We start from the raw sequence: 22,236 nt of genomic DNA, 5'->3' as shown, positions 1-22,236 counted from the left end.
TACTTGTCTTATAATTTTATGAAGGTAGGCTAATGACATCTCTCTCATTGTCGTCTTTTGGTATGTGACTTTGGAAGTGTATGGGTTTGCCTTTCCAACTCCTTGAGGACAAAGACCATAACTTATATTTCTTATGGGGTTCCTGGAGTGCCTAGTGGGGTGCTTCACAGATCTTGCTTAATAAACTACTGTCCACAAATGAATGCACAGGAGAAGTAGTTTTTTGAAGATAACATCAAAGTAAATATTTGGAGTTAAGAATAGAACTTGGATGTTTTGCATCCCATTCTTTTACTCCTCAGCTATAAACCAAAATACTTCAATATATTCTTCAGTTAGTTCTTGATTGGAATTTTTGTGGGTAGATTTTGTGACAAGGCAAGCTTTTCATCAGCTTGAGTTTAAACTCTTTGAAATTGGCTCATGAATTTGATGCTGTTCTCTGGGTCTTTTTCACAACTGAAACATTGGACCATTGGTGGGATGTTCTATGCCTTGAAACTTTCTTTTAATACATGCAGCTCCATCTCCTCTAGCACTTTTTAGCTTCTCGTCCATGCGTTTTACAATTAAATGCATGATGCCCCAGGGGATTTTGGGACATTGGGTCCCAACTTCAGTAAATTCCAACTACAGACCTGAGCTCTGTTGTTTTCTTAGCTGTCAGTGAAATGTCTTCTAAAGTGTGTCAGACTGTCTCAGGCTTATCCAAAAAATGACTGTTGTCAGTGACAGATGACATTCATGGTACCACCCTAAAAGCAAAGAATAATTATAGGAAGATAATTAGGCATTAGGGCATTGGTGGGGCCAAATAAATGTGGAGAAAGTTAAACATGCAGAAATATCTGGCTCTAGGTCCTTTATGTGTTGGGAACTTTCCAGAATTCGTAGCATAGAAATCCCCAGGATGCTAGCTCAGTCAATTTCCAAGCCATCGGAATCTCTGCTGACCTTTGGAAAACACAGCAGATTCTTCTTTTAACCACACAGTCAGCTGTCCTAAGGGCCAATTAGCCCGAATTATGTTTTCTTCTAATTACTTCTTTGTTAAATATTGCCATTAATTATTTTCAATATCAGGATAGTTTTCCCTAGATCAGAGGTTCTCAAACTTTTAGTTCCAGACATCCTCAGTATTTCGACAACTTTCCTTCTGGCATGCCTAAAAGAAATATCATACGATTCTGCTTATTAAGTAGTTAGGTCAAAACTACCTAATAAGCATATAAGCATCTCTGTAGATATTTGGAATAAATAATACACACACACAAAAAGGAATTGTCTTATTTCATTCTTAAATAACCATAATTATTTCCTAATGGAATACGTGTACCTGGTGGGGTCTGCACAACTTCTCAAGTCTTAGAATCAGTTGACACCACTCTCATTTCCGTTTCACGCTTATTTTTGCATGATATTGGCTTTTGATCACAGCAATCACCAAAATTCAGCTTTGTGAAGTTGTGAAATAATCTAAAGGCATATAAGTATGATCTAATGTTGAAACGTCGATAATCTGGAGTTTTCTTAGTGTCCAACAGATGTCAAATATTGCTGTGTATTCTTCAAAATGTAATAGATTCTGTGGCCTCCCTGTGAGTTCAGTACCGCATCCTGGGGCACACAGTTTGGAAACCGCAACCCTATACACTAAACATGAAAGTTTAGGTCTCACATTCAAATCTGTCAAATTTACGAAGAATGGGAATTTCTGTTTATACTTAAGACTGAAATTTCTCTTAGGAATCACATTCTGATATTTAGTAGCTACACGCTTTGGTGTTCTTCACTTCCTCAGGAAGCTATATGCTTATGTTCGGAATAGCGCTTTCCCCTCTTCTAGTTTTCTACCTTTTGACATGCACACAGCCTGCTGTTTCCTTCTCTCATTCCTCGTCTGTAATCATGTTGGCCAAAATGGCCTGGTGGGCAATGTTGTTTATTTCATTGGATGCCTGTTTTTTTTTTTTTTTTTTTAAACATCCTGTCTTATTTTGGTTATTAATTATTATCAAGTATCCTGAGTATGAGAAACCTAGTACAGAACTTACATAAGGGGGAAAAGGATGCTGTTTTCCTTAGAGGTTACACGCTGCAAAAACTCGTCATTGCTGATGGTTTGCTTCAAGTCCTTAGCCATTTGTGAGCCAGCGGATGTCACATGAACTAAGACCCCAGAGCCCATCAGCCACTTGGTTGGTTTCACATGCCTGTTTTCTAGCCTCTTCAGTGCATTTTAATACCTTGGCCTTTGGCTGCTTTTCTGAAGAAGCCTCATGACATCACTAAGCTTCAGGCTCAAAGATATTTTATCCTTATTTTATTGCTGTCTTTAGTCTGACAAAGATTTTGCTGCTTCTCCTTCCTCCTCTTTCTCCTTTTCCTCCTTTTCTTCCTCCTCCTTCTCTTCCTCCTTCTCTTCTCCTCTTTCTTCTCCTCCTCCTCTCCTTCCTGCTGTTCTTTTCCTTCTCTTCCTCCTGCTCTGTCTCCTTGTTCATCTTATTAACGTTTCCATAGTTTCCCTTGGAATATTTTATCCCTGAAGAGCTAAACACTGAACACTAAGCCTATTGGCGGTTATAGCAGCTGGAGGTCAGTGCTGTTTCCCAGACCCCCAGATGCAGGATGTTCTTCTAAGGGACAAGGAGATTGAGAGTGGAGCAGTGCCTGGTTGTGGAGGGGCTGAAAGAGAAGTTGGAATCAAAATGGCCACCATTGCCAATTCCTTTGCTTTACAGTTTAAAAGTGACTCGATAAGACGTCATCGAGCTCTCCTGAGCCTCCTCTCTCTTCCCTGACTTCTTTCGCCTTCATCTCTCTCATCTGTCCCTTACTTCCTCACCTCCTCTGCCTCCAGCCTGTAAAATCTTCTTGGGCTGTGCCCAGTCAGGTGGATGTTGCCTAACTCCTGTGTGCTATCAATAACCCATGCTAGTGAAGCCAATGAGGTAATTTTCCCTGAAGCTCTAAATATAATTTAACAAGTTAAACACTGTAACATTGTGGTGAATGTGCTATTAAGGGACTGTAAATTGCTTACATAGCATCAATAAACACAGTGCCCTAAAGCCAGGGGCCGTTAAGACTTTATAATCTAAAGCAGCACTTGGAGTATCACCCCGAGGCTTCAGCTTCAAGTCAGATAAAAACAAAGCTCGCTGAAGGCTCCAGTTGATGCCAAATGTACATAGGAACACAACAAGCTTTAGGGGGTAATTACTTTCAGAATGCTTGATGTGGATTTGCTGAGAAACACATCTGTTATCAAATTTGCCAATGATTAATTCGATTCCTCCCTTTCCACAGAAAATGGGGCAAGCGAAGCTGATGGTTAGCAGTGCCAAGCCTCTGGTACATGGCCTGTCCCACAGACTCAACTGTCATTTTCTTGGGATAGGAAAAGAAAATAATCAGTATAATCTACTCTCACACATACATTGGATTAAACCCTGTTGGATTGTGTGTTTAGAAAAAGATTTTCTGTAGTTAAATTATCTTTGGTGCTGTTGAAAACGGTGTAGCGTTTTAAAAGCTAATGGCTTCTTTTGGAAACAGAATAGTTCATGTTTCAGATTTTGCAAGTCCCCGAGCTCCCTTCCCCTTCTTTTTCCTTTTCTCTGATGTCCACTCACCCCTCACCAAATCCTTTCACAAAACACACCTCCCCTCTGTAATTCCTTCCCGGGTTCATATTCTCAGCCAACTGGTGACTAACCCTTTTTGTGTTTTAACTATTATCCAGAGTATTTGGTCTAAAGCATTTACATTTGAGCTCTGGAAAGCTCTTAGCATGTTACAAATGTTACCCCATTAATCACTGCAGACATCAGCCTGACAGTGTTTACCTTATATTTAAAAGTGGTGGAAAAAAGAAAGCTCTGAGTGTGATTTCTGAGTTTCTTTCTTCTTTTCTTTCTTTCCTTCCTTCCTTTCCTACTTTCTTTCCTTCCTTCCTTCCTTTCTTCCCTTCCTCCCTCCCTCCTTTCCTTCCTTTCTTCCCTTCCTCCCTCCCTCCCTCCCTCCCTTCCTTCCTTCCTTTTCTTCCTTTCTTTCTTTTCTTTTCTTTTTTCTTTCTTGCTCTCTCTCCTCTCTCTCTCTCCCTTTCTCCCCCTCTCTCCTCTTTCTCTCTCTTCTGTTCTCTCTTTCATCTCACTCTGTCTCCCAGGCTGGAGTGCAATGGCATGATCTCGGCTCACTGCAACCTCTGCCTGTTGATTCAGGTGATTCTTCTGCCTCAGACTCCTGAGTTGGGATTACAGGCACTTGCCACCACACCCAGCTAATTTTTGTAGATTTTGTAGAGACGGGGTTTTGCCATGTTGCCCAGGCAGGTCTCGAACTCCTAAGCTCAAGCGATCCGCCCACCTCTGTTTTCCAAAGTGCTGGGATTACAGATGTGAGCAAGCCACCAATTCATTTCTAACTAGTTAGCTCAGTTACACTTGAAGCCTGAATGGAAGTTCTTGTGCAGGTTCATCTCGTTTTGTTATTATTGGGGCCATCCTGAAATGTTGGAGACTTTCCTCCAGTGTGCCTGGTCTCTGGTACACCATGCCCATCCCCTGAGGAGGGACAGTCACTGTGAGAGAAGGGTTCATCACGGGGGCTCAAAACAACAAGCAAAATGCCCCTGCTCGTAAATGGCCATCAGCAGACAGCAACTCATATGTCTCCTGGGCAGTCTTGAGCCTTTCCCTTGACCATCTTTAATGACACATTTCAGCTGCATGTCGTGTTGTCTTGTGACTTTACTCATTAGAGTGCCATCAGGGTTCATGCTACCTGGCTTCACTGGCGGAAAGGTATTTGAAAGATGGGAAGACGGAGAAGGAAGGAGATGGCGCAGGATAATTTGATCTGAGGGGTCACAGTCTGCTAGGGATGGCTTTCATTCCAGGACGAGGTTAAAATGAATGATGTGCGGTGAAGTACGAGGTAGGCACAATCCTGGAGACGCTTCTTACGCAGTAGATGACTAGAACTGCTTCCAGCTGGTCTCGGCACCTCTGTTGGGAAATAGGCCACTATCCAGGAGGTGTTTCCACTGATGACAGTCAACCAGACTAACCATTCAGGTCTCTGAGCGTGGTGGGCGCAATTCAGTTTTCTCTCGCAGCTTTCTTCATGCCCGTGACATACCTTGAAGGTGGGCTACTTAGGTCTTGATGATAAATTATAAAAGCACTAAGATCCTAACATTTTCTAAACGAGAGCAACTTCATCCTACTTCTAAGCAGCTCCAGTTAATTTCTAAATTCTCCAGCACTGCAGGGACTCACTACTTTCTACCCACCCCTAATTGATTTTTTATAAAACACAATCCAAATATATCACGGGAGATGCACCATGGCTTTTCCCGTCTTTCCAGTAATGCATTTTTGTGTAAACACATTGTTTATGAAAGAGCCTTTCATGGATGCTTTGTGTTGCTTTTGCTCAAGAAAATACGTTTTAAAAGAATTCTCCTCAGCCTGGCATGTAATGTTTCATTAGCCAACATAACCTTGTTTATTTGCTTTTTAAAATTTTATTTGGGAAAGGAAATCAATTTGCACCCCTGACATGCTGCCAGGTTCCTGTTTATAAGCACACAATAGGCAGCTTGGAGGGGGTAAAAATACATAGTTTATGATTTCAGCATTAAGGGTGACACCATCTGCATATGAAACCGTAGCGGCAGTCCTGTTTTCCTGTCCCTGCAGCCACACTAAAGTTTCAGCTTTTTATCAGAGTGTGATCCCAGTGTGCACAGAGGAAATGGTCCTAAGCGTGCCGGGCGCTTTTAGTATGAGGAAAACTGTCAGAACGAAAGTGATTCTTTGCTGGATTTTGTTGGTTTGTTTTTATTCTCCTTTGTTTTTGGGAAAATCCCTTAAGTGACCAGCCGGGACTCAGCCTTGTAACTGGACTATATTTTGGGGGCGCTTGGAATGTCTTTTCAGCATAAAGTGTCCTCAGGCTTCTGTGATCAGAGATTCCTTGGCTGATGGGAGGTTGACAGGATCCTAAGTTCGGTGTATCCATCAAAGAGAATTTCTTTCCCTTCAGTCCCCAAGACTGATGTCCAGCAGATGGATGTCTGCTCAACTTGACTGTCACTCCTGCTTCCTTTAAGTGGACCCCTGGGCTTTTCTTTTCCCAAAAGTGAAATAATTACCTTACTGATCAAGTGTACGGAGATCCAAATGTAAACATGAAATACAGTCATTCCTTCCCCTTTGCAGAAATGACACTCTGTAAAATCACCCATCGTAGGAAACAAAGCAGTGAATTAGTAGTCAAGAGATCTAGATTCTAGTCCTACTCCTGCCTCCATGTAGATGTGGGCCACTGGTCTGGTCACACCATCTCTTTGGCCTCTCCCTTCTTCTCTGTCAAATCAGGGAGTTGGATTCAAGGCTCTCAATGGTATATTTCAACTCTGAAGTTCTGTGTGCAGGTACCTACACGTTCATTAAAAACATCTTCACCTCAGACGTGGGATTTCTTCCTGCCTGTCTCCCAGCCTGCATCTAAGCCAGACCCCTGTTTTGGGTTTCTCCATCTGAATTCCTGTTGGGATGGACCCTTCTCCCCTCCTTTTCACTGCCTTTGCTTCCTCTGTGTTAATAATTATTTTCACTTCCATGGATCTGCTTTCTTCTTGTTTCTTTTTATTTTCCTAAGATACCACCGAAACCTAGCTATCAAATCTTGCATATTAAAAGTGTAACTCTACTGGGAAGCACCTGTTTGGTTATAAACGCTGTGCCTGGAGGCAGGACAAGGTCCCTTTCTATTCCACCCTGCTATTCACAAGGTCAGCTCTGGGCCACGGCCTCTTGTTGGAGGCCCAGAGAGCATTTCCAGATTTTTAAGTGACCCTTTACTTGGCCGAGCATGCCACAAGCTCTAGGTATGCTTTATATGTGAATCTAGAATGTTCCCATGAGCCAGCCAAGGAGGGAAGCAGACTTGGGGAGAGCTTGCACACAAGGAGAATCTTTCATTATTCATCTCCACTAGTAATTAGAGGGCGCTATTGAATAGATATAATTGGATCATGTCACAAAATGAAGATGAAAGACCACGAGCACCCCACCCTGGCTCAGTGTTCCTTCTGTCTCTTCCGCCTCCACTGGAGTGTCGTTCAGCTGGTGCTAGGACTTAGTGCACTAGAGGGCTTCCGGTTGTCATAGATCTGTAAGCTACATTATGTGTATGAATGTGTAAATAAAAAGCTTCCCCCATATGGGCGTACCTCAACCTTTATCAAATGTGGTGGTGTGCAAGGATGTTAGAATAAATGGAGCAACAAACAAGACAAGGCATTCATGAAGACTGGCAACTGTCCTTTCTTCCTGTGCCAGCAGATGTGAGATTAGTACTTAGTTACCCAGAGAAATCAGTACTAGGTACAAATGCATAACTGACTTGTAGGCAAAGCCGCTTCACCAACGTGAAGACAATACAAGAAATTCAAATACTTTATGTTTTTTTTTTCCCTGACCATACCTTTTGTTTTGTTTTGTTTTGTTTTGAGATGGAGTCTAGCTCTGTCACCAGGCTGGAGTGCAATGGCATGATCTGGGCTCACTGCAATCTCTGCCTCCCAAGTTCAAGCAATTCTCCTGCCTCAGCCTCCCAAGTAGCTGGGATTACAGGCACACACCACCACGCCCAGCTAATTTTTGTATTTTTAGTAGGGATGAGGTTTCACCATGTTGACCACGGTGGTCTTGATCTCCTGACCTTGTGATCTCCCACCTTGGCCTTCCAAAGTGCTGGGATTACAGGTGTGAGCCACTGAGCCTGGCCCTGACCATACCTTTTACCAATGGTTATAAACCTTTAAAAAGATTTTTTGTACTGAGATCCTATTTGATTTTTTAGGGCAGATTTAAATTTGTAAATCCATGTATAGGGTTTGAAAACTGTTTTGTAAAGTGACTAGCAAACTATACAGGTGTGAAAAGACATCTAAAAAACATATTTCTTTACATATAGGGCTATCATCAGATTTCTTTATAAGTAAATAGACAACACTTAAATATTTAAAAATAGAGCAAAATTAAAAAAAAAAAAGACTGACACGTAAGTATCATTAGCATAAGAACATGAGCATCAGCACAAAGGGAAAGTTACAAAGCCTTTTGTCCAGAGACTCACTTCCTGAAAGCTCCAGCAATATGGATGTGGTTCTTACGTGAATCCCTGATTCCCTTGAGATCTCATCTAGAGTTGAGATTTAGAAATACTATTTCTTAGTGTATCAAATAATCAGTAAATTTGTTCCATATTGAAGTTATCAGTAGAGCACAATCAAATGAAAATGAATTTAAAATGGAATATTATAGAATGTTCCAGTTGCCAAAGGCCAGGGACTTGCAGACTTAGTGTCATATCACAGGAGCGAGAGGCGGCCAGGGAGAGCGCCTTAATGAAAATACGGATGTCACTGACGTTAGTGCTTCTGCTTAGTGAGTCAGCTCGTACGTCCTGGCTGTCTTAGCTAGAGAAATGCAGCTTCTAGATGTTCCCACTTTCCTCCTGCTCAGTAATTTTGGTGGAAAGTAGAGTTGAGCTCGGCATGGTAATGGCTTTATGGTACATAAACACCAGGTGCCAAATTCTACCTTCTGCGGCTCCCACATATAAAGCTGTTCTTATTCCAAGCCTGATTGTCTCACCGGGAGGAATGTAGACAGATAGGAAGCTGTGGTCTTAAAGTGAGACCTGGTTTTCAGGGCGTGTAACTGGGTTCAGAGGAGCCATGCTTGCCCGAGCTCATCTTTGTCGGGTGGAGCCAGGTTACTTGGGCACACCATGGGATGGGTGCGTCTTGGCTTTGTTGCTATTGTTTTTCTCAGTCCAAATCATGATTTTTTAGGTGCATGGGTCAATGTAGAGCTAGTTTATTTTTCTGTGTATTAGGATGAGGGCTGATTTTTTTATTTTTTTCCCCCTTCAGACTTATTTTTTCTCATATAAATTTTCTCTAATGAACGTGTATGATGGATATATTGGTGATAAAATAAAAATAACCCAGACCGGGCACAGTGGCTCACATCTGTAGCATTTTGGGAGGCCAAGGTGGGTGGATCATGAGGTCAGGAGATCGAGACCATCCTGGACAACATGGTAAAACCCTGTCTCTACTAAAAATACAAACTGGGTGTGGTGGTGCACGCCTGTAGTCCCAGCTACTCAGGAGTCTGAGGCAGAGGAATTGCTTGAAGTGGGGAGGCAGAGGTTGCAGTGAGCTGAGATCATGCCACTGCACTCCAGCCTGGCGACAGAACAAGACTTCATCTCAAAAAGAAAAAAATAATACAGGTTTAATGAACGTGTAATTATATTGGGTATTTTCTGGTTGGCCATCCAAGCCCATTCACTCTCTTTTGGACTCTGTTCTTGCCCTGTAAGTGTGGCTTATACACACCATCTGAATGAGCACCTTTAACTGATGTTTTCCTGTTCGGTTTGGGTCTGTGGCCATGGAGGCATCACTGCAGGCTCCGGGAAGGAAGCAGGGAGAGACTGGGCACCTATTCTCCTAGCTCCTTCGGTTGGCTGCTTTCTTTGACCAGGAGCCACAGGTCTGGCCAGGCGCCTTCTCCCCAGACAGTTCTCTCTTCTCCTCTGGTCTTGCTGACTTTTCCCCGGCTTCCTCTCTCCTGAGTGCTGGTAACCTCTTCCTTCTCTTACTCTTGTAGGCCTAGGGATGCTAACAGCTCCCTGCTGAAACTGGCCCCAGGGTGTTACACTGTCTGTGGCTTTCCTACAATCTGTTCCCACCTTTGCAAAAAGTCTCTTTATTAAATGCTCCTCACATTTCGCAGTTGGAAGGTACTAGCTGCTTCCTGCTAGGACCCCAGATGTTAAAGTAGTGAAACTCTCTAATTGAAATTGTGCGTTTGTATGCAGTGTTCTCAGACTAAAGCGTCACTTTCTTTCTGTTTGACTGCCATTTTAGCAATACTGAGAAACAGTGGAGTCTCATGGTCCAATGAATTGAAATGAAATTTTAGAAATTAAGGAATGGGATAGCTTCACAAGGCAGGGGATTGCACAGGAAAATGAATTTATGACTTTTAAAGAAGTATTTTAAAGATACTAGATCCCAGAGAAAGAACTCATAAGAGAGATCGTTGATGATTAAGGAAAAAATAGAACTATTAGGTTTTCTGTTTGTTTGCTTTTGAATTCTTATTTGAAGAATAAGGATCAGAAATGGTCTGGTGCTTCTGGATTAGAGTAAGTAAGGGAGTATGTCCTGAATGGGAAAGGATAGATTAAGTAAGGGACTAAGTAAGGGGAAAAATGGTTTCAAGGAGGCAGAGCTATAATTTCTGATCAAGTGGCCAGGCCTCATATGTGAGCCTCATTGAAAGGTAACATTTAAGGAAACGCTTGGAAGAGGTGAGGGAAGGAACTAGGAATACGTGGGAAGAAGCCTTCCAGTTTAGGGGAAGAGCTGGTGCCAAGACTCCTGTGTGTTTGCAGAATATCAAGGAGGTCCTCATGAGTCTGCAGCAGCAACAGAGAGACGAAGTAGAGTGGCAGGAAATGAAATCACAGTGGTAAGGGGCGATAGCGTGCAGGTATCCGGAGTATTGCAGGAACTGTAAAAATGGAAACTATCTCAGTGACTCCTATTGCACTAGTAACCCCTAAGGATCCAGAGAACCCAAGTTGTTCTAGGAGAAATTGATGAAGTTGGCTTTTAATATTCAGACAAGATTTCCAGAAGCTTCTTTGGGCATTGTCATGCCCAGTCGTGGCCAGTGTATCCCCTGTGCCACATAACAAATGCTGTTTGTTTGCTGTGATCGAGAGAAAAAGATCATCTCTTTAAATTCAGATGTCATCAAATAAGACAGACTAGGCCTCTCTTCAGGTTTCTCTGTTGGATTGCTTCGTTTGGTTTCTGCTTTAAGAAAAAAGAAATACTGGTAAAGATGATTAAGTTTGGTTGGAAGCAATGGTGATTCAAAGGTACTCATTACCCAGTAAAACAACCACTTCCCAGGTAGAAATAGGTGGCTAAATTAATACTGATCATTAGAACAGCACAGCAGCAACTTACATGTGCAAGTACTAGACAATTTACAATGCAAGGCCATTCATGAAGAGATACCTGACAGGTTCTACCAGAAGTGAAATGAAGCAGCAAGCACCTCTTTTCTCTATTGTTCTGGAGGAGGAAGTCTAGCTTGTAGCACATTTTCCTTCCACTGAAGATAGCATTTCTATTTTATGTTAAGAGTATAATTTGCCAACTATTCCAGAATGCAGGTGCCCAACCAGTGCTCCAGGCAAGGGAGTTTTCAAGCAATTTCATCTTAGCCAGCCCTACCCTCTAGCTCTTTTGGCCAGGAGAGAACAGGAGCTGAGAAAGGGGGGCTTGGGCAAGGGAAAGGCAAAGGCGGGTCTCTTCTCAGATCTGTAATATATCATTAGCAGCTTTCCAGAGAGTGCTACATTTATACTTCTGGTCATTAAGTAGGTATGCATTGGAGTCTCTTTGAAATGCTGAAGAAATAGACCCTTCAGCATCCTTGTAGTAGTTTTGTACGTGCCTTATTTTTAGTAACTTTGCAAATTTCTGGTAAGGAAGGGAGAGACGTTTGTTTAGTAATTCTAGAATGGGCCATTTGCCTCTTGCACCGCCAGACTAGATTCTCGGTGTGCAAATGCTCAGCGTTTCTCTGCATGCTCCGTGCCCCTTTCGTGATTTTAAATATCCTTTCGTCTCCTACACTGCACAGGTGTGAGAGCTTAGCAAGGTCATTGTTGCTGTCTGTTTATCTTCCCCACACCTGCCTCGGGACAGCTTTCCTCCCTTGTTTCTAGTCACTTTGCTTTTTCCTATAGGTTTTCCATTCCCTTGGAAGGACCCTCACGTCCATCACTGGCTGTGGTTGACAAGACACATGGCACATTGAGGAGACTGTTAAGCTTCATGCTGGCCTCTGCATATTGATATGACTTAGGATGACTCAAATCAGCAAACCGGTTTTTATTTTTTGAGTTGGGGTCTCACTCTGTCACCCAGGTTGGAGTGCAGTGGCATGATCTCAGCTCACTGCATCCTCTGCCTCCCTGGTTCAAGTAATTCTCCTGCCTTAGCCTCCTGAGTAGCTGGGACTATAGGTGCATGCCAACACACCCAGCTAATTTTTTTGTATTTTAGTAGTGATGGGATTTCACCATGTTGCCCAGGCTGGTTGCAAACTTCTGAGCTCAGGTAATCCACCCACCTCAGCCTCCCAAATTGCTAGGATTACAGGCGTGAGCCACCGTGCAGTCAATATTATATTTTTATATTGGGATCTCAGGCTTAAGATGACTGCGTGCCTGACTTAGACAAGAGGAAATTGTGTATCAGTTGTTCTTTAGACACATTTCAACATTTCAACACCTCAAAAATCACAGTTCATTTATCTAACCAGTAGTCATTTAGTTCTGTGCCAGGCACTGAGCTAGGTGCTAGCGATAGAAGAGAAAACAAGAGAGGCTATGTTCCTTTCTTCCTGGAATTCATTGCATAGTGAACTGGAAATAGTAGTAATAACAATTGTACATTGTGAAACACACTATAGATGAAAGGATTGGGGTGCTGAAGTAGAAGAAAACAGGTGGGATACCTTTAGTTAGGGAGGTGACATTTAAGATGAACCTGAACAGGAGAGAGGAAGGGAATCATTCTAACAATGAGAGGATGTCAGAGCAGAGAACAGCAAGGTTGTAAGATAATATGTATGTCACTAAAGCTCTTTTCAAACCATCGCTGTATCTTTACTTCGCAGGTCAAAGGAAGAAGGGTACACTGTCCTCATTTCGTACTTGAGAAAAATGTCATCAATCAATCAATAAATTTATTGCTTAGAGGATAGGATTTGGCTAGGCAGAGAGAAGGAGAGGAAATTCTAGGCTTGGGGCACGTACAGGCAAAAGTACGAAGGTGAAAATTTGAAGTCACGAGTTGTATAATGAATAGACCAGTGTGGGTGGAATTTAGGGTTTGCACAGGGGATAGTGGTAGGAGATGAGAATGGAAATAGAAGGTCTTGAAGGCATGGCTGAGTGTGGGCTTTGACTGATGATAATGGGGAGCTATAGCAGGTTTCAGAGCTGGGGAGTGGCATTAGGAAAGTGCTGAATTACATCAATTAATTGGAGAACAGGGTCTGGAGTGTTTGGGAGGGACCAAAAGGATTGGAAGCCAGGAGCCAGGCTCCTATATCAGTAGGAAACAATTGTATGATCAGGACAGGAGGAGATAGACCTCTAAAGCCAGTGGGATGGCAAAGAAAAGGCAAGGCAGATGTGGGACTCATGAAGACAAAACTGACAGACTGGAGAAGTTAAGCAAGATCATGTGTTTACTGATGGAGTTTAGGTGAAAACACAGACCTGCTGACGAGCCCTTTGCCGTTGAGAACGTGGTATAATCGGCTCTCGGCAACACGTCTTTCTGTGCTTCCACAGAAAGCACAGAAAGTGTGTGTGAGTGTGTGTGTGTGTGTGTGTGTGAAGGTATTTTTCAGACGGATGTGTTTTTCATCCCTTCTCTTCCTTACTTTTCACATTCCCTCTAATCTGGAGGCTCACTGTAGTAAGAAGAGTGCTGACGTTTTCTTTTCTCTCATTCCACAGCACTCATTGTGCTGTTCTATATATTCACTCAGCAAACATCTATGTGATGGGCATTGTATTAGGCCCTGAGTACAATCATAGCAAATCAGACCCTGTCCCCATCATCAAAGTGTTAATAGCTAGAAGGAAGACTGACCTTATAAATAATATATATGCCAGTGTTTCTAAGAGCTTTAAAAGCAATGCGTATGGGATAAGGTGGAGGACCAAGGAGTAGTTAGCTGATACTATCTGGTAGAGATCTGGTGTAAGCATTGATAGTAATGATGATGAGAATAAAGATAATTAGAATAATGGCTGCTAACATTTATTGGACATTTAATGTGTCCAACATTGTGTTAAACACTATGCTTGTATTACCTAATTTAATCTTTACAAAAACTGTATCAGATAGAGTTGTCTCTATTTAACAGTTGAGAAAACTGAAGTACAGGGAAGCTATAAGCTTGCCCAAGATCACACATCATTCATTTATTTGCAGAATAATTGAATCCATTGCTACCTACCAAGCACACCGCTTGGACGCAGGCACTGATTATTTCCAGGTGAACACAGCATGTTTTCTGCTCCAAGAACAGTGAGTGCAGTTATGTTGTCTTTTGTTTCTTTTCTTTTTTTTGTTTTGAGTTGGAGTCTCACTGTGTTGCCCAGGCTGGAGTGCTGTGGTGTGATTTCGGCTAACTGCAACCTTCGTCTCCCGGGTTCAAGCAATTCTCCCTGCCTCAGCCTCCTGAGTAGCTGGGACTACAGGCACCCACCACCACACCAGGCTAATTTTTGTATTTTTTAGTAGAGACAGAGTTTCACCATGTTGGCCAGGCTGGTCTGGAACACCTGACCTCGGGTGCTTTGCCTCACCCAGCCTCCCAAAGTGCTGGGATTACAGGTGTAAACCACCAGCCAGGCCGGTTATGTCATTTTTAATGGCATGAGACTAGTTTCTAACGCCCAGGAGTTTGGTGGACACATCAGTCACAGAAATTTGTTCCATCTTGATTACAGTAACCTGAATAAAGTAGAACCATTTCGCTCCTTTTAACCCATATGATTATATTTAGCAAAGACAACCAAGATAGTAATGTGGGAGATGAGAATAGAAACATGGACAGTCCCAGGCATTGAGAAACTGACGAGGACTGGTCAGAATCTTTCTTTGAGAGACACCTGGAAACTGTTTCTCACAGTCAAGGGTGGCACCTGAGAAGGTATTTATTATCTTGAGTATTTTACTACAGGATTAAATGAATAGCTATAAAACACTTACAGGGATGGTTCAGGGCTCCATTGCCTCAAACCCAGTATTAGAAAGAATGAAAGAGTTCTGGGGATTGGACGGGAGCCTCAGCAAGCTGGGCGGATATTGCTGCTCAGAATCCTACAACCTCAAATCTAGAACCTCCCGTATGGGGGTTGTCTGCTTCTGGCAAGGGTGAGGGGGCCGAGGCTACTGATGATGGTATCAGTGTGCAAGCTGCCTCTCTACCTACTGCAACATCTTCCTTCAAGTCAGAAGGAAGCTGCCTATGCGTGCAGCATGACTTTTAGACAAGGGGCAGGGATCAGAGAGTTTGAAATGAACTCATGGTGTATATCCAAGCTTTTCCAGCTGTGAAGGTGGTGACGATGACATTGATCCAAATTAGGGGTATGCCGGATATACTATTGTGTAATTCTCAGACCACATACCAGTAATAATTAATCACTGATTTATAATGCCCATTGTAAGGATAGCAGGCATATCTTATTTTTTGCCATGTCACTTTCCACACACACACACAAATTTGTACAACAAGACTTACAGAAGCAGTATGGCTTAGTGGTGATGAGCCTGGTTAAGAGTCTGAAGCCAAACTGCCTGGAGCTGAGCTTTCCCCCTTATTGGCTGTGTGATTTTGTCCAAGTCAGTTAACCTCTCTTTGCCTTAATGGCCTCATCTGTATAGGGCTGGTAACCATATACGTACCTTCTAGACTGATGATAAGGGTTAAATGAGTTTTCTGACATACAATAATGCTGTATCAGGGTTAGCCATTATTAATATTGACATCAGTCATGGGGAGCAGCCACCAGACCGTACGTGCTGTCTTTGAGCCTCATGTTCTGGACTTTACTAAAAGGAAAGAAGGACATTTTTGTTGTCAGACACTGTGCTGGGACATCATCTCACATGATTCTGAGCTAATCCTGTCCTTTAGATGATTATCTCCATTTTTAAGATGAGAAAGTTATGGCTCAGAGAACTTGAATTACGTGCCCCAGACACTATGGAGCTGATGCAAACTTGATACTGGGTCTGGCCCATTCTAGTGGTTCTGTTTTTCTTTTATACACTGGTACCTCTTGGAATTTGTCAAAGATAAGTAGCAAACTGAAAAAAGCAAAATGGATGAATGAATGAACTAACTTCAAGACAGGGTCTCACCCTTTTGCCCAGGCTGGAGTGCAGTGGTGCAATCACAGCTCACGGCAGCCTCAACCTCCTGGGCTCAAGCAATCCTTCTGCCTCAGCCTCTCAGGTAGCTGGGACCACAGGTGTGTGCCACCATGCCTGGCTCATTTTTTTAGTGAAAAAGCAGAATTTAAATGTGTATATCGAGGCTAGAGTTTCCACAGCCCCTGTGGTCTCCTCTCCCTTCCGAAGAGGTGACCTGAGATGGTTTCGTACCTTGTGTCATCCACCTTGGTCTGTGTGACTGTGCTGCAGAGAATCTAGGAGGGAGAGGAGGTGGCCTGCATGGTCCCTGGTGCTCTCCCCACTCCATGTCTCCTCTGATACCTCACTATTTCCTTGGTCATGGGGCAGCCTGTCCTCTTAGTAAGATCCAAAAATACCTGTCCTGATAGATAGCTACTGAGAGTGCCAAACGGGGGAGTCAGGACACTCTAGCCTCCTTTCTATACCTCCAGAAAGCTTAGTAGCTTCCAGAGGGTTAGAACCTTTGTTATTCTGTGAATGTCTTGCATATCTTTTGGATGCAGTTCAGGGATGTTTACATCTGGGAACTTCTGAAAGTCTTCATAACTGCCCAGGCATCATTAAGATGCAGACAACTCTAAGATTGCACAACGCAACTTGTAAATGCGAGTTAAGATGACCCTGGCTCTTTATGGAAAAGCCCATAAAGTCTCCACACTGTGGCAGTTGGATGGAATATAGATTTGCAGATAACATTCCAAGACCTTACGGGAATCAACATCATTTTGCCTGTATGCTCCAACCTTCACTTTCAGTAGTGGTCCATTCCCTTCATCCTTTATTACCACACCCTGAAATTACAGTTATTTTTAAGAACATGGATGAATGTTTATGTAGATGGGATTGTTGTTTTGCATTTTGTATTCCAAGCCCATGCATGCAGAAAGACAATTACCACTCTACCTCAAGCTCAGGAGTATGCAATCAAGACTCATTACTCCCCTGCTTCTCATTTCATTCACACCCTTTTGTCTCAGAACAATCACGAATGGAGAGCAAAGCATCCCAAGATACTTGAGGAAAGGAAGGACTTAAAAGGACTCGCTGAGAAATGTGAATCCAAGGGGGAGAAATTTCGGTGAAGATCGTTTGTTTAAAGTGGAGCTTTCCTCTGTGGTGGTTGGGAGATTGTACTTTTTGTTAGATCCGCTTCTTGAATCGTGATCCCTTGGGGTTTGGCAGAAAGCTATAATTTTTGGATGGCTCATTTCTACAAAAGCTTATGGTTATGGAGAAAAATCAACGTTTGTAGGTCCATGAATCAGAGTCTAGAAAGTCTGTTTGGATATTTAGTGTCTCATAAAATGTAACATAGGAAGAGACTGTGGAGTGTCAGAGCTGGAAAAGATCATGAAGACCATGTGGTCCACCCCTCTCCTTTAATGATGAGGCTGCTGAGCCCAGCGAGGTTGAATGATTCATCCAGGTTACATGGTTACAAGGAGGGGTAGACAAACTGAACTAGAACAGACCTCTTAACTCCCAAGCCTGTATATTTTCAACACTATTACACATCACCAATCATTTGGAAACATCTGAGCCAAAGCGTGAATGGCGTATCATAAATGAGAGAATCTTAGCAATAGAAAAGACTTTGGAGGTCATCTGGTACTATCTCCCTCCTGATGCAGGAATCCTTTTGGTGACATCTCTGACAAATGGCCACTCATCCTGGCTTAACTCCAGTACCAGGAAGATTAGTACGTTACAGGCAGTTTGTGGTATCTTCGGGTATCTCTACATATTAGTACATTTGTTCTGACGGAAGGTCATATGTGTACCTTGAAAGTATCACCCCATTAGGAGTGAGGGTTGCCAGAGGTAAGTGGCATGGTATTGGTGATGGTGAGGAGTTTTACTCTTTTTCTCATCTTGAAATAAGGACAGTAATGCCTACCTCTAAGGGTCATTGTGAAGACTAGAGATATGGTTTATAAGGCATCTACCATCATGCCTTTAATAGAGGTACCCAAACTGTAATTATTACTGACTTTTGTCATCATGATTCCATTACTAAAGTTATGCCCTCTGACCAGGCATGGTGGCTCACGCCTGTCATCCCAGCACTTTGGGAGGCGGAGGCAGGTAGATCACAAGGTCAGGAGTTGAAGACCAGCCTCGCCAACACAGTGAAACCTTGTCTATACTAAAAATACTAAAATCAGCCAGGTGTGGTAGCACATTACTCGTAGTCCCAGCTACTCGGGAGGCTGAGGCAGGAGAATCACTTGAACCCAGGAGATGGAGGTTGCAGTGAGCCAAGACCACTGTGCCACTACACTCCGGCCTGGGCAATAGAACATGACTCCATCTCAAAGAAAAGAAAGAAAGAAAGAAATTATGTCCTCTGGAACAACGTAGGTTATATCTAATCTTGCAGCTATTTTAAAGCAGTTAGCATGATCCTTTAAGTCTCCTCTTCAGACTCAATGTTCTCTGATTCTTCTCTGTTCTTCCTGTGATACATTTTAGATGCCTTCATTGCTTTCATTCAGACTTATTTGTCAATTTCCCCCTTAAAATGTGGTGGCCAAATGTGGTCCATCCAATGTACTCTACAGTGGAATAATTACTTCTCTAGATCTGAATGTTTCACTTCTCCTAAAGCAACCTAGATTTATGTTAGAATTTTTGGAGGCCAGATCACACAGTTGGCTCAAGTAAAACCTGATTCTGCTATCCAGAACATTAGCTATGCCTCCCAACTTTGTGTCAACTGCAGATTTGACAACAATGATTTTTACATCTTTATCCAAGCTGTTGATAAAAAAGGTTGAACAAGAACAGGCTGAAGGCTGAGCTTCGAGGAACACCTCTGGCCCTTCCCTGCATGTTGACTTCCATCCACTAGTTTGGTGACATTGTTTCACCAGCTTCACATCTACCCACCTGTACTGTCAGAAATGACTCTGCAGGATAGAGTCACTCTTTGTGTTTTTGAAATTGGAGATTTAATTTATCCAGAGGTAAAATGCTATTCTTTTATCGATGAAGACAGGTTTTGAACTCATAATTGGGACAATGTGAACTCAGAAAGTAATTTCGTGTTTGAGTTACTATGTAATGCTTAAAGAAAAAAAAAATTACCTTCTCTTAATGTGAAATGAGAATGCTTTTGCTGGGTTATTTTTCCAAAATGTTTTGAAATTACTCTTCGGGTCTGAGAGAAGAAGACTGGAGAATTTGCAGATTTTATGCATCGGGTAGAGAAGAGATTATGGAAGAGTTAGAATATGTCTTTCAGGAGCCTTTTCCATTTCTGGTAGAGATCACAGAGATGAAGAGATGCCAGTAAAGTGTTGATAAAGGAGCGTGTTGGTTATGTTCCTAGGTAGTGATTTGTATTCATTTTGGTGATTCTCAGAGAAGATTCTTAAGCTTTTTTTGGGGGAGGGGGTTACTTCTTTCTCTTATTTAACATGTTTTAATCTGAAGAATTAAACCTGTTCTTTGTGCTGCAGCATAAGTCAGTTTCCCTTGTCTTTTTCCATGGTGGATGTAAAGAACGGTGGTCGTCAGCGCTTGAGCCTAAGTGCTCTAAGATTGGAAGCTCAACTCTCAGCGTCTTCCTTCAATGGCCCCTTTAATATTTTTAACAAGGTTTTACTTGTTATTATATATATACAAGGCTCGTGGTGTTCTTCATAATCCCGATCCTCTCTATTTCCCCAGCCCATAATTGAACCATAACTTAACAAGTATCTTAATATCTAAAACTGCATTATTGCATACTTGCAGATCACAACATCAACAGACAGGACATTAGCACTCTCAAAAATTGACCAGGGAACAAAAAGGTAATATTTCATCATATGAAATATTCCATGAATGTTATAGTTCACCCGTTCACTCACTAGTTATTGAGTGCTGGGATATGCCAGCCACTAAGCCAGACAATGGAGACATGATGGGGAGTAAAATCGAATTTACTTCCTTCTCTCATTGGGCTTACAGTCCAGGGGAGAAGCAGCTATCAATCAAGCAATCAAAAACAATTGTAAACCATTGTACTGTAAAGGAAAAGGACATGGTGCCCATCACATGGGAGGGTGTGGGCAGGAAAGGCTTGCCTACATGGTGATTGATTCTGAGGTCTGAAGGTGGAGGCAGGGCAAGGGCCTATGCTGGAACAGAGCATGGTTAGGATAAGGGTAGGAAATATCTAGAATGCAAGAAGGAAACCAGTTAGGAGATCATTGTCTAGACAAGGATAGAAGACGTCGGCAGCTGGGTGTAGGTTGGTGAAAGGTTGGATAGAAAGATTGGAAGAGATGAAGGACGCTTAGTTAAACTTGTAGAACTTGGGGACTGCCTAAGAGGGTGATGGAAAAGAGACATCCAGGATAATTTGAGGAGAGTCCACATGTTTTTAGATTCTTTTTTGTGAATTTAAAGATTGTGATCTTAAAAATTAAATTATATAGCATCAGTGGTAACCTCTGGTAACACAGCACAATGGAAGTAATTCTAAAAGGAGAGTCAAAAATGGTTCTGTGCCTTGGAACTGTTATTGACAGAGTAGGTGACTGTGAACACGATGAGAAATTTTAAGTGTCTTTGAACTTAACAATGTACAAAATAATACCTAAAGTTTCTGACCTCATTAAGACTCAGAAAAATAAGTTTGTTAAGGTTCTCTTTCAAAAGAAATAATACAATTTTCTTTATTTTCATTATCATTTTTAGTCCAATTCTCTAAATCTCTAGATCCTATAAAAAGAACTAAAGTATGTCCCTGCACTGCCACCAAAGCAGATCGCCATTTCCTTTCATCTTACTTTACCCAACCACTGTAATTTCCCACGTCAGAAAAACTTTCCAGTGTATAAGAGAAGTCTTTGGCCTGTGTGTATATGTAAGTCTGTTCCTGCCTTTGAGGTCCCACGATGACACAGTAGGCTCACAGTCTAAGCCGGGTGCCCAGTTTCCATCTGGACTCCTGGCAAACTGTGTGGTCAGGATTTAGAAATCAGAAACGTGGGAAAGGTGCAACGTGATGGACACAGCCACCCCAAACACCTATATGTTATCGCCATCGTTTAACACGCAGTGCAGGAAATCCTTCTCTTTGCAGAAGAACTTCAAAGGACCACTTCTAGTTCTCCTGGGTAACATTTATTTTTTCTTTGCTAACACCAAAGCGCAGACAGATACATATTTTTCCTTTCGTAAATTGCTAGTGACACTCCATTTTTTCCCCTCCCATCTTCAACCCATTGTCCAACAGACCTCTTAAATTTCCGCACCCTTCTAGGCTGAAGAGCTGTACCTTGCCATTTATAGAGACTTACTTCTTGCCCTTAGCTATTACTTTGTTTGGCCAAGCACTTTCTCTTTCTCTCCCTCCCCCTCCCCCCCTTCCCTTCCCCCATCCTTCCCCTCCCCTCTCCCTTCCCCTCCCCTCCCCATCCCCCATCCTTCTCCTCCCCTCCCCTCTCCTCCTCCCCTCCCCTCCCCTCCTCTCCTCTCTCTTTTTTTTTCTTTTTTCTTTCTTTTTCAGAGACAGATTCTTACTCTGTCCCTCAGGCTGGAATGTGGAGTGTAGAGGTGTGATCCTGGCTTACTGCAGCCTTGAACTCCTGTTTTCAAGCCATGCTCCCATCTCAACCTCTCAAAGTGCTGGCGTTACAGACATAAACAGTATGCCACTTTCTCTTTCTTTACTGCATTCTAAATTTCTTTCTCACCTTTCAGTCCCAATGTGTTGATCAGTCCTCTCTGCTCAGTGTGAATTTTCTCTGATTGTTCCAGTAACTTTCTTTTCTATGAAGAGCCATCTTTTAAACCAGTTTTATCTTACATATCTTACTTACTTTTGAATTTAAAACAAATAAGCCTTCATTTGAAGTAATTGGAAATAAATACATGATATTAGGTCCTGTAAGTGACTCAGGCATTTCCTTTGTTCTTTTGCTGGTTTATTAATGCTATTAATATACATCTATTGAATGTCTACGATGGTCCAGGCACCTCAGGGTAGAGATGTGAATACAAACATTCTATGTTCCAGAGGAAAAGACAGGGAACAAGTAACTAGACTCTTGATTATTGTTCTGTGTTTCCACTACTCCATGCATTGTGAGAGATGGATTTTATGAAAATGCAGCAGAAAGCGG

The 22,236-nt window shown here is 42.4% G+C and overlaps 1 protein-coding gene across 3 annotated transcripts in view; it reads left to right on the top strand.

The window, feature by feature from the left end:
* The window catches only part of CREB5 (cAMP responsive element binding protein 5), a 422,757-nt gene that overhangs the window by 145,669 nt on the left and 254,852 nt on the right, over positions 1–22,236 (top strand). The window lies entirely within an intron of this gene.

The sequence above is a fragment of the Aotus nancymaae genome, unplaced genomic scaffold (genome assembly GCF_030222135.1).
Source record: "Aotus nancymaae isolate 86718 unplaced genomic scaffold, 86718_ANA_hifiasm-v0.15.2.pri h1tg000025l, whole genome shotgun sequence".
Lineage (NCBI taxonomy): Eukaryota > Metazoa > Chordata > Mammalia > Primates > Aotidae > Aotus > Aotus nancymaae.
This window is presented reverse-complemented; position numbering and strand designations above follow the sequence as displayed.